At 40.0% G+C, this 17705-nt stretch overlaps 1 protein-coding gene across 3 annotated transcripts in view; it reads right to left on the bottom strand.

Annotated features, from left to right (window-relative positions):
• The window catches only part of LOC309644496 (adenosine 5'-monophosphoramidase HINT2-like), a 137769-nt gene that overhangs the window by 104777 nt on the left and 15287 nt on the right, over positions 1-17705 (bottom strand). For all 3 annotated transcript variants that reach the window (XM_082428241.1, XM_082428243.1, XM_082428242.1), the window contains exon 1: positions 89-17705. This exon is cut by the window's right edge and continues 15287 nt beyond it. The gene's annotated coding sequence lies outside the window, so the exon portion shown is untranslated. The remainder of the gene's footprint in view (positions 1-88) is intronic.

The raw sequence follows: 17705 nt of genomic DNA, 5'->3' as shown, positions 1-17705 counted from the left end.
AACATGGAGCCTTCCTCCGCTGTTTCCAAAGGAGACCTTAGCTTCCCCCCTCTCAGCCCCCACTCCCACAGGCCCTCCTCCCTCTCACCACTCAACGGCTGCCAAGTTCTCCCAAAAGGAGGAGGACAGGATATGGCCGAGTCCCTACCAGTTTCCCAATCCGTCAAGCTGCCTCACCAAGGGTTGGAAGTCTGGGCCTCAGCAGCCTCTGAGCACTTTCATTCCAGTTCAGCCACAAGGGGAATCCAGTAGGCTTTTCTGATGGCCTGGGGAGATAACCATCCCTTGGAACGTTGTTCTATAAGAAAAATGCATGTGAAGTTCCAAGGAACTTTTGGAACAGAACATTTTCATGTGATAGGACTTCTGTGATCTACATGATATGCTGGAGGCTTACACATGGTTTCCACAGACCCACAAGATATCGTGGGAGTTGCCTAGCAATGTCACCAAAAGTGAATCTAGGGGCTTTTGGGAAGGGCTGGGCAAATCATCTACTTGCTTAAAGCACTATAAAGTAGAAACAAAAAGTTCATCCTTTGAATTTGATTTTTGTCATTTTATAAAGTATCAGAAATAGTCATAATGGGGGAAATTAGAACCCTTTGAGGCTTCCTTCACTTATTTCATGACTTGATATTGTTATTTTTGAATTCTCTATGGAGAAACCAGGCTTACAGCCTTTTGACCATCTTAAACAGCCCTCAATTCTAGATAGAGAAAAAAATCAGTATCTGTGCAGATGTCAGCCTTGCCTCCAGCACGAACTAGCTAACATCTGGATGTCCGTTATCTCCCAAGTTGGGTTTGCCCAAGGATTCCTTCCAGTTTAACATTTCATGATGCCGATTATTTCTCTCTTGTCTTCATGCCCAGTCCTCCAATGCACCTACCTGTCATGGGTGAACCTGTGCAAGATTCCTCCTGGTTTAGCCATGAACACAGCTATGCCTCCTGGATTCATGAACGGACATCACCAGAACCTAATGAAGCAGTGGATAACATGGAGGACCTCAGCAGGTACTATCCACAAGCCTCCGTAGACAACATCTGCAAAGCCCCCATGACCACTCATGACCCAATGTTAACATTCACAAATTTCAAGTGAGACATCCATTGAATTCCAGTCACCAGAGACTGAACAGTTCTCCCTATTCATTTCAATACAATCAGTCTTCATGCTGACATGACTTTAATTCTCTCCCATTTTAGAAAACAGGTAGCAAGACACCCTAGATTTTGAAAATGAAGTATCAACATCTGTCAGTTGATATAAGAGAAAAAAATGATTTAATGTTTTTTGCTGTCTGCTCTTTGTGCCTCCTACCTCTCCCTCTCTCTGTCTCTCACTCTCTGTCTCTCTGTCTCTGTCTCTCTTTCACACACACAGATACACAGACACACACACACACTCACCATCCCTCCACTGTGTGCCAAAGGTCTCCTCTCAAAAGTCAAAGCATGTTGAGCATAAAGCCAAGTCTTGCTTGGTAGGGAGGTTCTGATCCCAACGAATTCTATTTTTATTTTTTTTAACTTTTTATTTTATATTGGAGTATAGCTGATTAACAATGTTGTGATAGTTTCAGGTGCACAGCAAAGGGACTCAGCTGTATGTGTATACATGTATCCATTCTCCTCCAAACTCCCCTCCCATCCCAGCTGCCACATAATTGAGCAGAGTTCCCTGCGCTCCACAGTAGGTCCAAGGAACTTTAGATAAAGCAATCTTCTAAGTCAAAACAGCCTGCCTTGAGCTTTGGAATCAGAAAATAACAGTGGTCAGTTAACTATGGCCTGTGGGCCAAATCTGGCTCCACAACTGTTTGTGCACACCTGCTTGCGCACACCTGCAAGCCAAAAATGATTTTACATTCTTATTTTTTTATTTTTTTTAAAGCTACTGCATTTTTCATTTTATTTATTTATTTATTTATTTATTTTTGGCTGCATTGGGTCTTCATTGCTGCATGCAGGCTTTCTCTAGTTGTAGAGAGCAGGGGCTACTCTTTGTTGTGGTGTGTGGGCTTCTCATTGCAGTGGCTTCTCTTGTTGCAGAGCATGGGCTCTAGACCACAGACTCAGTAGTTGTGGCTCACGGGCTTAGTTGCTCTGTGGCATGTGGGATCTTCCCAGACCAGGGATCAAACCTGTGTCCCCTGCATTGTCAGGCGAATTCTTAACCACTGTGCCACCAAGGAAGTCCCTACATTTTTAAATAGTTGAAAAAATTTCAAGAAAGTATACTAGTTGGAGGTACACGAGAATTTTAAGAGATATAAATTTCAACATCCATAAATAAAGTTTTATTGGCATACAGGAACAATTACTTCCTCATATACTGTCAGTGACTGCCCTCCCACTACAGCAAAAGAGTTGAGTAGTTGTGACAAAGAGTGTATGGCCCACAAAGCTGAAATGTTTACTATCTGGCCCTTTACAAAAAAATTTTGCCAATCCATGAGATAGACCTACATTTTAATTCTGTCATTTAATATTTCTTTGGCAGTAAGCATGTTTCTTGACCTCTATGACCTCAATTTTCTCTTTCTAAGTTAAGAGTAATGACATCTAAGTTTCAGGTGTCTAGAATGATGCTTGGAACCACAGATATGAGTTCCTCTGCCATGTCTTCTCCCCATGCCTTTCTCTGTGTAGCTGTCAGAGGCATCAGGCCAACACACGTTGGCAAAGTTCTAATTTGCAGAGAAAGCAGACCACATCATATCTTGGTTGCAAGGACCAGAGCTGAGCTTCTGGACCTATTTCAGTGAAAGTTATTTTTGGCCCGTACCTGGACTTTTTATTATTTTCCTTTCAGCAGAGGTGAAAGTGGATATTAACAAATTTGCATCTACCATTTTTTCTGGTATACTCCTGGGAAACTTGACTACGAGGAAAGTGTGTTTTAGTTGTTAAACTGATAAACCAGATAAAATAAGTCAATACGTATTAAAAGTCGGAGGATCCTGACATCCCACTCCATGGAAATTGGAGTTATTTATTCAATATGCAGTTACTGAGAAGCATAACAACTCCCACAGTGAGAGCCCCAAATCACAAGGTCCTTTGAGACTTCCCTGCTGTTCTCCGGATCACTCTGCCCACTTCATTCACAAACTATTTTACCGCTAAGTCAACTCAACAGGGAAAATGGTACTCTGGAAACCAGCTGAGTGGATGATTCCTACCTCAGAAGGAAACCACTATGTTTAGAGAAATTAAAGTACAACTTGGTTAGTTTTCTAACTAATTGGGAGGTGGCGGGCTCTTGGGAAATGAGCTTTGGAAGTAAGCAAGCCTGGCTTCAAATATCAGGGTATCTCCTATGGCTCTGTGATGTTGCTTACCTGGCTCTCTGAGCCTCATTTACCTTAACTGGACAATGGGGGAAGCTATTTTTAACCCCACAGGGTTGATGGGGGATTAAGTAAGATGACTTACATAGCAGCTTACGAATTTATGACCAATGCTTGGCACATAACGCTTGCTTAGTGATTGTTCATTTTTCCTCCTTTCCCTGATTCCAAGTCCAAACAGGGGTTCAGGATTGCCACTGCTCTGAATGCCCACCAGTGCCAGGAACTGTTGCTATATGCAAGACCTTGGTTACTATTTGCAATAGTCCTATAAGGGTGATATTTCTAGCCTCAGCTTTTTAAGAATTTATTTTGTTAATTTTCTTTGTTCTTTATTAAGAGATTCACATAAATTTAGGGTTTAAAATTATTTGAAAAATATATTTTTGCTTTGTAGATATCCTTTTCTTGCAGTGTCACTCTAAATTGTGAATTTAGAGTTTTTGCTACTTTATGAAATCCACCTATAGCTCGTTTGGATTACATTAGCATTTTAAAACTAACAAAAGCCCTCTATAGCCTTAGCTTTTAGATGAAGACATTGACTCTACCATCTTGAAATAATGATGTGAAAATGCTCTATTCTGTTTAAAATGTTGTATAAATTTCAGGAGTGCAGGAATTGTCTGTAGCTGGTTGACTCAGCTGGTCAGCTTCATTACACAAAAATTGCTAGTGGTGTCTAGGGTGGTCAAAGTGAAGGTGGTAGAAATAATGAACTGAACCTTGCCAACATTTTAAAAAGTTATATTGAAATATAATATACTAAAAATTTGCTTCAGCATACAGTTCAATGAATTTTCACAAACTGAACACACCTTTGTAACCAACACCCAGACAAAGAAACAGAACATGACCCACACCCAAGAAGCCCCCGGTCATGCTTTCTTCTGGTTCCTAATCTTCCAAGGGTAACCACCATCCTCACCTCTTCTTTTTTTTTTTTTGGCTGCATTGGGTCTTCGTTGCTGCATGCGGGCTTTCTCTAGTTGCGGTGAGTGGGGACTAGTCTTCGTTGCGGTGCACGGGCTTCACATTGTGGTGGCTTCTCTTGTTGCAGAGCATGGGCTCTAGGCATGCAGGCTTCAGTAGTTGCGGCACACGGGTTCAGTAGTTGTGGCTCGTGGACTCTAGAGAGCAGGGTCAGTAGTTGTGGCGCACGGGCTTAGTTGCTCTGCAGCGTGTGGGATCTTCCCCGACCAGGCATCAAACCCGTGTCCCCTGCATTGGCAGGAGGATTCTTAACCACTGTACCACCAGGGAAGTCCATCCTGGCTCCTAAACAGCACAGATTAGTGGTGCCTGTTTTTAATACTTCATATAAGTAAAATCATACAGTGTTTTCTTTTTTGTATCTGGCTTCTTTTGTTCAACGTTTATAAGATTTACCTATAATTGATGGGTGTAATTTAAGATTAGGTCACTCTCAATAATGTAGAGCAGGGGTCCCCAACCCCCGGGCCGTGGACTGGTACCCGTCTGCGGCCTGTTAGGAACCAGGCCGCACAGCAGGAGGTAAGCGGTGGGCAAGCGAGCGAAGCTTCATCTGCCGCTCCCCATCGCTCCGCGTCGCTCACTTTACCACCTGAACCATCTCCCCCATCGCTCGCATTACCGCCTGAGCCATCCCCACACTCCCCACCACCCCATCCGTGGAAAATTTGTCTTCCATGAAACCGGTCCCTGGTGCCAGAAAAGGTTGGGGACCGCTGCTGTAGAGCACCCCATTTTATGAACATGCCACAATTTATCCACTGTATTGCTGATGGACATTTGGGTAATTTCAGTTTGAGGGTATTTGAGCATTCTGCTACATGTCTTTTGCTGACTATTTTATGCATTTCTGTTACGTACGTACCTAAGAGTAGACTTACTGAGCCCTGGGGTGATTTATGTTCAGAGTTAATGAGTACTTAACCAAGCATTTTTCCGAGGAGTTGTGTCAGTTTAGACTCCTACCAGCAGCATTCCACATCCTTGCCAATAGTCAGAATCTTCATCTTTTTCATTTTGACCATTCTGGTGATGCCTTCTCAGATTTTTACTCTTGTTCCATATACTCAAAATATTCAACTACAAGGATAAAAGACTAAAAGTGAATACAGGGAGTGTGAATTGAGGGAGCATCACAAAGACTCCATGAAAAACATGAGGGCCACGGACGTGTAATCAGCCACTGGACAGCATCATCATTATCAAATGCATGTGGACCTCACTTTAGTGCTCCATGATTCGGCCCCCTCCTCTGTGGTGCATTTAATTTAAATTTCTGTAACAGATCCTGATTTTCTATCATCCCCCATTTTGACTTCTGAATTGCATTTTCTTCCCACAACTGCTTGGGTCTCCTGGGATAGCCTTAATAAAATTTTGGATATTGGCAAAGAACAGGTAGGAGAACTTGGAGACGACTGGGCTCCAGATCCAGTAACAGGCAGTAAACATAAATATGCTCTTCAAAATGGGAAGGAGAAGGGAGGGAGGAGCTTGGGTTGTGCCCAATATGTCCCGTCTATAGGGACCACTTCCCCAGTTGATACATGGTAATAGTAATACCTTGCGTCTGTACAGCCTTTTCAATTCATAAATGTTCTGGGAATCTATGGAACACCTAGAAAGAAACAAGTCCCATGAAAGCAACAAGCTGAAGGGCTGCTGCTTAGCTGGCTTCACACTGGAACTTTCTGCAGTAGTCAGGTCAGGGCTGCCCTAAGTCAATGTGGATTTAGGTCAGTAACAGGAGGGGTAGCTTGCTGTCCTGGTTCCTGTGTTCTGTGTCGTGCCATCTGACCTTTGGGACAAGTGGAAAATGGACTTACTTCTTGCCCCCATGACATTTCTGGTGCAACTTACAGCCCCAAGCCCCCACAGCAACCCAAGGTGGTTGCAATTTTGCTACTGAATGTCCTTCAACACATGGCTCATACTCCATAGCTCATAACAACAGCCCATACTTACTGAGTGCCCATTACCTGCTCGACAGTGAGATCACATTACATGCATTATTTATTTTGATTCAACTTAATCCCCAGAAAACTCAGAGTCACACAGCACATAATTCACAAGGTCCGGGGTGAATCTTGATCTGCTCCCTCCAATGTCCACTGCTCCTTCCATTTGGGCCGTGTGATCGGAGGAGGGTCTCTCTTCTCCCCTCTCCAGAATGCACCCCTGTCTGCTGATGCTTAAGATTCCACAATCTTAACTTCTTCCTTGTGTCAGAACGGGTGTTTGTGCTTGTTTGAGGCATTAATGTTCAATGAGCACATTACCAAACATTTACCCCTGAAGGGAAATGTGTTGAGAAGGAAAATGACCCTTTATAACCTGGGGGCCTCAATAATGGGCTTCTGAGAGGTCAAGGAACATGAATTGCTGGATGTTTTTCTCTGCCCTTTAGTATGTCTTAATCTACAAATATTTTTGTAGATTTCCTTTGAGGCAACTCTCTCAGACTAGCTTAGAAGGAAAGATAAGGTAGACACCAAATTATTCCCCCAATCCTAACATAACAGAACAAATGAGCCCTCTTTCATTTTTTACTTGGAGCTAAGTTTAATTATTTTATCCAACAATGTATTAATCCCCAAATGGGTACAGTGTAAGGAAACAGAACAGACACTTGAAAAGGTCTAGATAATGCACGGTTGATAGAGGCGTAATGGGTCCACGCAGCCCATCGGGATACGATGGGGATGCATGCTGATTGCTGACATCAGGGGAAGCAGAGGTCCCACCACCACCCAGGTAGGGAGAACACCTCCATCTCTTGCTCTTTGGGTGAAATCCCAAACTCTTAAAAACACCAGCAATAGTAAATATTCTTTCATTCCTTTGTACACCCTGAGCGCTCATCCATAGTCAGGACTTCACCTGTGCTGTCCCTCTTCCTAGAAAGCACTTCCTTCTCCTTGTTACTTGATGAACTACCTCCCCCTCCCTGGGCCTCAGTTTATATTTCAGCAAGAAATCTTTGCAAAGCCCCCGCATGTGGATAAGAGCGCAGTCCTCTTAATGGCCCCCCTCACATTAACCCCATGTCCATTTTCCAGGCTGACCATGATGTCTCTTCATGTGTCTCTACCTTTGAATATCTTGTTCACCAGGCATCCATGTCCTACACGAGGCCTGGACCTCAGTGAGCACTAAAACATCTTTCCATTTTGAATTCACTGAATAATTTGCTAATTAAACTAAGATCATTTATTCTAACCCAATAACAGGATATCCCCAAGCTACCTTCAACCATCTGAGATAAGCTTGCCATTCTTTTGGGTAAGGAGAGAGAAGAGAGACTTCATGGATGAAAAGAAAGCCCACACTCTCTAAGACCAAATAAATTAATTCTACTTAGCTAACAAGTAAATACAGGATGAGGAGTCAAAAAGCTCCAAAAGTCCCTCTCCTTGGCATGCGCAGAATGCATGGCCAGCTCTGAAACATCTTCTATTTTCCCAGACTGTTTTTGTTGCTTAATTGTTCAGCAAAAAAAGAAGGAAATTTGGGCACTCCCAAGTCACCCTCCCACGGAAACCTGTTTTACTAGCTGGATTTTATGTGACTGAAGAAGGCCCCAGAAGGAACTTATGGAAAAGAGCATGGGTAACAACCATACAGCCTTGCAGGTCCAGAACACACACCCAGGGCTCAGAAGAGACCCTGGTTTAGGCGTTTTCCTCGTGTTCCTCTTAGAGCTGCTGTGTCATTAATTGAACTTGTATTCTGGTGCTTGTATAAAGCATTCCCTCTGTGGTTCACTCCCAGTCTTAAACCTTGCATGTGACCACATGTTAAATGTGTATTTTTATGGTCCTATAATCTCAGGACTTTTAAATCTCTGTTGCTTAAAGGCATCCAGTGAGCTGAAGCGGAAAACTCCAGAGATTTCTGATCATTTAGAAGCAGTTTATGTGCTGGTTCTAAGTGGCTTCACAGCTTTACGTCTTGCAGGGACTGGGGCAGAGCAAAGATAAGGCCCTGGCATAGAATTAACTCTTCAGGGCTTTCAAAACCAAAATCAAGAATCACTAGAAAATATGCAACCTCTTTCTATGTAAACACCTCATTAGCAGAAACCTGTATCCGCTTACTCACTGGAAACTTCCTTCTTAAGAGTTACTCCTCTGTTGCCTGTTGTGTTGTCAGTTCGTCTTCAGTACTGATTTTTTTTCCCAAGCTTTCATGGGTCTCCTTGGATAGCCTTAATGAAAGGTGAGGTATTGACAAGGAAATAAAATGAGAGAGAATTGGGCTAAGGATCCAGGAAATGGACTCCCTTCATGTCCTTGGACATGACAACTTTCTTAATAGTCTCTCGACTCACATTTCTTTTTTTTTTTAATTTCTGCAATTGCTTCTTTTTTATTGATTTTTAAAAACTGAAGTATAGTTGATTTACAATGTTGTGTTAGTTTCAGGTGTTCAGCAAAATGATTCATATATATATGAATGTATATATAAATTTATATATATATATATATATATAACTGAATATATGTATATTCTTTTTCAGATTCTTTTCCATTATAGGTTATTACAAAATACTGAATATAGTTCCCTGTGCTATATAGTAGGTCTTTGTTGTTTATCTGTTTTATATATAATGGTGTGTATCTGTTAATCCCAACTACTAATTTATCCCTCCCTCCCCTCCTTTCCCCTTTGGTAACCATAAGTTTGTTTTCTATGTCTGAAACGCACATTTCTTTATTCCTTTATCATTCTTTATTCTTGTAGTTGAATGTTTTGTGGATCTGGGACAAGAGCAAAAGGTAGGAAAAATGCAAAAACAAACAAACAAAAAACCCCACAGATCTGCTTCATATTCAGATTCTGTTTTTCTCCAAAATAAGCAACGTTTCTTTGGCACGGATCACAAGGGATGACAAAGCAAAAGATTATTTACAAATGTTAAGTTGATGAAAAAGACTGTATCTACTTCTTTACTTCAATGCCATTCAATTACATTCTTATACCCAAAACATTTGAGATGTTTTTCCATAACACAAGTTTAATTTCTATATACATAAGCTATTGTTCTTTATGCCAAAGTGGTCGCTTTTTTTCAGAATTTTCTTTGACTTTTTTGTTTCTCTCTCTATTTTCTTCTTCTTTTTCTTGGTTGTTGTAAGACCTCCCCAACATTTTGGTCAAAGTCACTAGATTCTGCATTCAAGGACTCCACAAGAATAGATTGGAAAAGTAACATTCCTAACCACTCCACATTTCTAGCGTGGTTTTTATCTGCAGTGAAAACTCCCAACAAAGGTTTGGTTTTGGTTTTGTTATATTGTGTTTTCGTCCATTTGCTCCCTCTTTGATCTGTATTTATGCCAGCAGATCTTGTCTGATCCAAACGAACAACCTTACATATAGCCCTGTTAATTTCAGCTTGCTACATTGGCCCAAACTCGGCGGTCATGACCTTTTGGCTTTTAAGTCAATCTTAAAATCAGCTTAAGTCTGTCATCTGGAAACTGTGTTCTCTCTCAACATTGTGTCCACAACACACTTAATAAACATACTTTCAAAATTCATCCAAACCTCTTATTACAGTTTTGGGAAGGGCAGGTCAAGAAACAAGCTTTGGCGTCTACTATTATGGCTGGACTTTAAAAGATTGAGTTTTCATGGAAGCAGATCCTCAGATAGACATCAGGAAGGAATTTTAACAGTAAAAACTGCTGAGAGATGATGGAGGTGTTACATTTCCAGCACTTGAGTTCTTTAAAATTGGGAGCACTTACAATCAGGGATGGCTTCTGATGAAGTGAAGGTGAAATTAAACAACCTTGTTAAGCTTATGAAGTTGTTTTGCTTGGAATCTTGGAAAAGAAAAATGAACCCTCCTACACCAACATTTCTATTTTGTATATCCATACTTTTAAAGGAGTCAGCCCTGAAAAATACCAGTCGTGTGGGAAGTTAATTCTCATTCACATTTTTGGGGATTGCCCAGATAGGTAGGGTCTTTTCACCAGCTGGCCCCAGGCATTCCAAGAACAAGTAAGCAAAACCCTTTTCTCTTTGGTGGAGGCCCAGGTGTATCTCAGAGTCTTATAGCTCATTCCAAAGAAGTGAGTGAAATTTTGAGGTAGTTTTATTTATCTGCTTACAATATACCTAGAATTGTACTACAAAATAAAAGTGGGTGGCCAAACGTTAATGCAAGGAATTGCCCATCATAACACTCCCCTTCTCTTCCTTAGGGTGTAACTCACTTTGATGGGTATTAGCATAAAGCTTATGTTTTTGACACTTGTGTAACATGGAAGGTTTCTTTCAATATTGTCTGTACTTATTAGGTGTCTTGGTCTTGAAGTATAAATTATTATGCTCTGCTGTATTCATGGGACATAAGTAAAATACATTCATGCACAAAAGAATTCACTTAGCACCTTTTTCTATGTTTTTAAGTAACTGAAATCCAATAAGAACCTTCAGGAATTACCACACCTGTCTTTCAGGTACATTTACTATGTGTACACATTTGTAACTGTCACATGCTCGTGGCATTTATAACTTTTGGTAAATAGTGAGAGAAAGGAATTCAGTGAGGCAATGAATGAGTAATTATGAACAATAATCTAAATCTCAAGAAAAGGAAATTTTGGATTTCATGTTAAATATTGAATCTTCTCTAGAGAGGAATTGCTTCTTTCTCATATAAATCTAATACAGGTAGATCTCAGAGATAATGTGGGTTCAGTTGCAAACCACAGCAATAAAGTGAATATCACAATAAAACAAGTCACAAAAATTTTTTGGTTTCCCAGTGCATATAAAAGTTATGTGTACGCTATATCATAGTCCATTAAGTGTGCAATAGAATTATGACTAAAAAAAGAATACCTTAATTAAAATATACTTCATTGCTAAGAAATGCTCATCATCAACTGAGCCTTCAGCAAGTCGTAGTAGTAACATCAAAGATCACTGATCACAAATCACCATAAGAAATATAATAATAATAAAAAAGTTTGAAACATTGTAAGAATTACCAAAGTGTGACGCAAAGACACAAAGTGAGCAAATGCTATTGGAAAAATGGCACCAATAAACTTGCTCAACACAGGGTTGCCACAAAAATTCAATTTGTAAAAAACACAATATCTGCAAAGTGCAATAAGGTAAAGTGTAATAAAACAAAGCATTCTTAGGGATAGTCGGGGAGTTTGGGATCGACATGTACACACTGCTATATTTAAAATGGATAACCAACAAGGACCTACTGTATGGCACAGGGGACTCTGCCCAATGTTATGTGGTAGCCTGGAAGGGAGGGGAGTTTGGGGGAGAATGGATACATGTATGTGTACAGCTGAGTTCCTTTGCTGTGCACCTGAAACTGTCACAACATTGTTAATCGACTATACTCCAATATAAAATTAGAAGTTAAAAAATAAAGCAAAAAAAAAAAAGTATTCCTGCAGTTGTTTAAGGCAAGAATCATCAGTTAAAATTAGTAGGGGACAGTATGATGAGAAACAGGATTTTTACATAGTCTCAAAGTATCTTCCCACAGAATACTTATTAATTATAGAGGAGAAACCTAGCAGACACCACCTTAACCAAGAGATCAAAGTTAACAACATCACTAATGAGATGTCAACATCATGTGCCTCCTGATACAGTGCACTGAGAAGGACACAAGATCACTTCTGTGGTTTTCCTACTAAAAGTGCGTGACCTGAAAAGAATCACAAGGAAACATCAGACAAACCCAAACTGAAGAAACTTTTACAAAGTAACCAGCCCAAACTCTTTAAAGTTCAGGTCACAAAGGACAGAAAGACTGAGGAAATGTTTCTGATTAGAGGAGAATAGCAGAGATAAAAACTAAATGTAACATTCAAACTTAGATTAGATTCTGGACCAGAAAAAAGACACTAGTTGGACAATTGGTGAAGTTTAAATAAGGTCGACAGTTTAGACAATAGGATAGTATCAATGTTAATTTATTGATTATACTGTGATTATAAAAAATATGAACATTTGGAGAGTCTGGATGAGAACATACTAAAATTATTTATATTATATCTAACTTTTTTATAACTCTGAAATTATTTCAAAATGAAAAGTTAAAACACATAAAAATTAAAGCCAAAAAACATGAATAAATATATTCACATGTTACTGACGAATTGCTAAGGAAAAAAAAAGACAATGATTAAAAGATCTAAAAGTTTGAGAACTACTGGTTTAGATGATATATAAGATCTCTTTACATGCTAAGGTTTTACAAGTCCATGAATTATGAAACTTAGAACACCAGATGTGTTGAGAGCAATTGTTTTAAGAAAATCTGCTTCTAACTGAACTGTGAGAGTGAGAATTTATTTGATTTTCTTACATCTTTATGTTCATACCAGGTATACAGGATCAGCTAACACTTTCATAAGAGACATTGAAATAAATTTGCTTCTTGTCTTTTCCACTAGTGGAGACATATATACATATGTGTATCATTAACACATCTTATTCTAGAAAATGCATGAAGCTGGTAATCCAAATTATCCATACTCATTCCAACCTAGACTGGCCTGACACCCAGCTTCCTCTGCTCACAGCTGGAGTGTTCACAGATTGAAATTTTCATTTCAATTCCCCTCAAATGTTCAGGAGATACAGCTGCTGCTAGGGGTGCAGAAAATAACATATAATATATTCTGTGGGACAGTTTAAATATAACCTGATCGTTGTGCCTCTGTGTTGATTTTTTTAAATAATGACATTTACTTTATTTGGCAATGTCCACACTCTAAAATGAAGGTAGAAAAGTATATTTGAATTTGGAAACAAATTTGCTGGCTAAGATTAGCCTCAGGAATTTCTTATCATCCTTGATTTCTAGGCTTAAAAATGTTCTTTTCGGGAAGTATTCTGTGCTGTTTTTACCAAGCGTACACTCTTCTCCTGCAGATTCCCATAATAGTGGGAACAGACCAGAGACAGCGTTGTGGGGTTCTGGCTCTTTCTCTTTCTCTGTCTCTTACCAAACTGCCTCAATTTCCTTAACTGTAAATAGCGGAGATTGGGAAAGGAAGGGTTCTTAAACCTTGTATTAGGGACTTCCCTTGTGGCAAAGCGGTTAAGAATCCATTTGCCAATGCAGAGGACACAAGTTCGATCCCTGGTCTGGGAAGATCCCCCATGCCGCGAAGCAACTAAGCCTGCAGACCACAACTACTGAGCCCACATGCCACGCTACTGAAAGCCACACACCTAGAGCCCGTGCTCCGCAACAAGCCACCACAATGAGAAACCCACGCACCACAGCGAAGAGTAGCCCCCACTCACGGCAACTAGAGAAAGCCTGTGCACAGCAATGAAGACCCAAAGCAACCAAAAATAAATAAATAAATAAGTAAATTTTTTTTAAAAACTTGTATTATGGACTTCTTTAGCAGTCTGATGAAACCTATGACCTCTCTCACAATAACATTTTTAAGTGGATAAAAGAAAATACATACAATTACAAAAAACTAATTACATAAAATACAGCATTCAAAATAATTTTAAATGTGTGATATAATAATATATGTATATTCTTTAGTAACTCATTAAATAATATCTAGTATTAGATCCAATAACCCCTATAATTTCAAAGACATGAAGAGCATAAATGGTATCTTGAGATAATCTGCAACAGATTAATGTGATATAAAGACCTCTTTGATTTCTACTGTGTCCAAATCAAGGATACAAGTAATGGCCCTGTGGTTTGTTGCCCACATTTGAAGTGGGAAGAAACAGTAAATTTCAATTAGAGGTTAGTGAAAACAAAAATGTAATTATGTTCCCATCCAAGTTCACAGATCCCCTGGATTCTCTCCAAGGATCCTTGGTTATGAACCTCTGGACCAGATGACCCCCAGGTTCTCTTCTCGCCCTGTGAGTCTGTCATTTCTGTAATCTCCTCCAGCCAGGCACCTTGAGGGGGACCCTTGTCAACCATGTGTATGTGTGTGAGACTCCCTGGGGACTCAAGTTTGATGAGATATCAAAATATTTCATTTGCAAGTCTTGGCTGCTGTACAGCACTTAGCAAAGCAGAGCCAGTTTTGCTATTTGAGATTGGTCCACATCAGGTTCATTTGTCTAGCATTTCACAGAATATTTTCCCACATTTGTCCAACTGCAGTTTGAAGGCTGTAACTGACAATATAAATGTGCCCTAAGGTAGAAAGTCCGACCCCATTTCCCTGAGTGATCTCCAGGGTTGGCCATTACCATGCAGATGCCCAGAGTCAAGGGATCTCCATGGATCTGCTAATTATCCCCCAGGCTTTTCCACCAGCAATAAAAATCCCATTTGTGGCAGCTTGTTCACAGAACAGCCCCTTTTCCACAGTGGTGGCATTAATTAGCAAAACCTGTGCAAATGACCAGAGTTTATAGGTTTTAAAGAGAGAGAAAGAAAAGACCCTGAGTCACTTCTAAATATTCTTATAAACTCCCCCATAGCAACCAGGGACTAAAAGCCCACTTGTCTAGATGCTGTGATTTTTCATGTCTGTAGCCCTAAGTAGGAATTCATCGAGACCTCAGGTTCCCGTTAGAGTAATGGCTTTGGAGAACCTGAATGCAGAAAGATGGTGAATTTCTCAGATAATCAATCACCATTTCCTGATGGCCTAGTGGCACCTCACATTGGGGCTGGAAGGATCCTGGATAGTCCATTCTTGAAGGCAAAGCCCTTGCCCAGTGGGGTGCTCTAGAAACAAACCGTCTCTCCAGGGTTCCATGAGATATTCCAGATGATGATGTTGGGGTATGAGGACTGGAGAGTGATGAGAGGTGTCTCCACCCTCCAACCTGGAAAGATACACAATCTTTAACCTCAGAGACATCGGATAAACCCACACAAAGATGGTGGCTGACGGAGGAAAAAGAATGAACAGGAAACATTTTCTTCGATGATTTTATCAAGTCTATGTTTTGGAGCAGTTTTGGGTTTTTGTTTGTTTTTGTTTTTAAGTTAAGTAGCCCTATTTCCTACTTAACAGTTTATCCACAAGGAGAAAATGGTCTGTCCTCCTCTCAAAACTCAGGACTTAATCACTTTCTAAGCAAGTGTGACTCTAACTTTCCTTCTGAAGGGTTAAACAAATGGATAAAGGGTAATAAATCTTCCCTCTTCACTTTCAATGAGTTTCAGAATGTTTTCCTCCCTAATTCCTACCCTGAGCCAACAATCACTGCTGACTTTAGCTAAGAATTCTATTTTTTAATTTTTTTTATAGCTGCAATGTGAGTTTCCCATGCAGTTTTTATTAACTGTGTTTCATTGCAAGGCCTTGCAAGCAAAAATGGCCCTTATTTTTATTTGAAGAAGTCTATTTCAGTGACAATCTAGCCTCAGGGCAGCTATATGTCAATCTCTTTGCTTTTTTTCCCTGTTGAAACAAGCATGGGAAAGTTGCAAGACAAATGTCATACAGGGCAGGGCTGAAGCAAGCAGCATACCAACCCTCATCTTTGGCCAGCTCAAGACCAGAAAGTATTATAAAAGAAAACTCAATGAAGGGATGATCCAATGGTATAAGGTGGAAGGAAACCCTTGTACATCTACCAGCTTTCATTCCCAATAGATGGAAGACCTTAAATTCTCACCACTTGTCAACTTTTCCCAGAGATGACATTATTTGGGATTATGCTGGGAGGCTGGAGTATAATATTTATAATAAGAAGCATGTCTTCTTAAAAAGGCAATAGGAGCTTAAGTGCCTGTTGTTTCTGGGCTACCACCCCAGGGCTTCCTGAACTATTTCCTCATTGCGATTCCTGAGATAAAACTGAGTCCTTCAGAGATAGGCACCTGGAAGTCTAAAGTAGGAATTACTGGGGATCAAACCCCAGCACCTCACACTGCAAAGTGGTGATCTGGCTGCTGGGTCAGTCTGTAGGTATGAACACTCAAGGCCAGCTTCCCCAGACACACACAAGCTTATTATCTGAAACCTCGGCTGCTTGACTGAAAACAGTATTTGAAATGCCAACCCCTAAAGCTAAATTGTGAAAACAAGTGGGAAAAAACTGTAACAGGGGTGGGGAGGAGATGAATGTCTTTGAATGAGCCTGGCATTGTCCCAGATCTCTACGTCTTTACATTATTTCACTAAGCCTTCTCATCAACACTATCAAGTAGGCTTTATTTTCACCATTTTATATATGAAGATGAGGTTGGCAAGAAAATTAGTAGTCATATAAACAGTAATATAAATTATCATGTGCTTTCTTTATGTGGCACAATTAGAGAAAAGAACCCTTTCTTTTTTTTCCAAGAGAAAGCTGGAAGGAACTCTAGAGACCATTTGGTCTTACTTCTCATTTTTCAGCTGATGGGTAATAGAAGAGGGACAGATCTGGCCCACAGTCTGTTTTTGTAAATAAAGTTTTATTGGAATGTGGCCACACTTGTTCATGTATATATTGTCTATGCTTTTGTATTACACAGTCAGAGTAACTGCAATTAAGATCACATGGCCTGCAAAACCTAAAGTATGTACTATGTGGCCCTTTACAGAAACAGTTTGCCAGCTCCTTCTAGAGATCAAGTTGCTCTTAATAATATTGAGTTTTCCAATCCATGAGTATGGCATATTTCTCCATTTATTTAGGTTGTCTCTCCCTGCAATGTTTTGTATTTTTAAATGTGCAAGTCTTGCACATCTTTGCTAGAAATAAATTGTGGTGTGTTATGCTTTTTGATGCAATGATATTTTTATTTTGTATTTCAATTGTTTGCTATTGAATATACAAATACAATTGATTTTGCATATCAACTTTGAATACTAAAACCTTGCTGAACTTAGTATTAGTTCTAGCAGATTTTTATAGATTCCTTAGGATTGTCTACATAGATAAAAATGCCATCTGTAAATAAAGAGTTGTATTCTCCCCTTCTGGGACTTCCCTGGTGGTCCAGTGGGTAAAACTCTGTGCTCCCAATGCAGGTGGCCTGGACTCCACCCTTGGTCGGGGAACTAGATCCCACACGCATGCCACAACTAAGAACTCTGCATGCTGCAATGAAGGAGTCCGCATGCTGCAACAAAGATCTCACGTGCAGTAACTAAAGATCCCACGTGCTGCAACATAAATCCCACGTGCCACAACTAAGACCCAGCACAGCCTAAATAAATCAATAAATAAACATTTTTTTTAAAAATCTTGTCATTTCCATGGAAACCCTGGGCTACTTTGGAGTCCAGGCAATATTAAAAAAAAAAAAAAAAGGAGTTGTGTTCTCCCTTTCGAACTTTATGCTGGTTTTTATTTTTTCTTGCCTAATTGGACTGGTGTGACCTCCAGTACAATGTCAGTGGAAGGGATAAGAGTGGA

Source organism: Balaenoptera physalus (genome assembly GCF_965194825.1).
Source record: "Balaenoptera physalus genome assembly, chromosome: 16".
NCBI classification, from domain to species: domain Eukaryota; kingdom Metazoa; phylum Chordata; class Mammalia; order Artiodactyla; family Balaenopteridae; genus Balaenoptera; species Balaenoptera physalus.
Note: the sequence above shows the minus strand (reverse complement) of the source record. Positions and strands in the feature narration are given on the sequence as shown.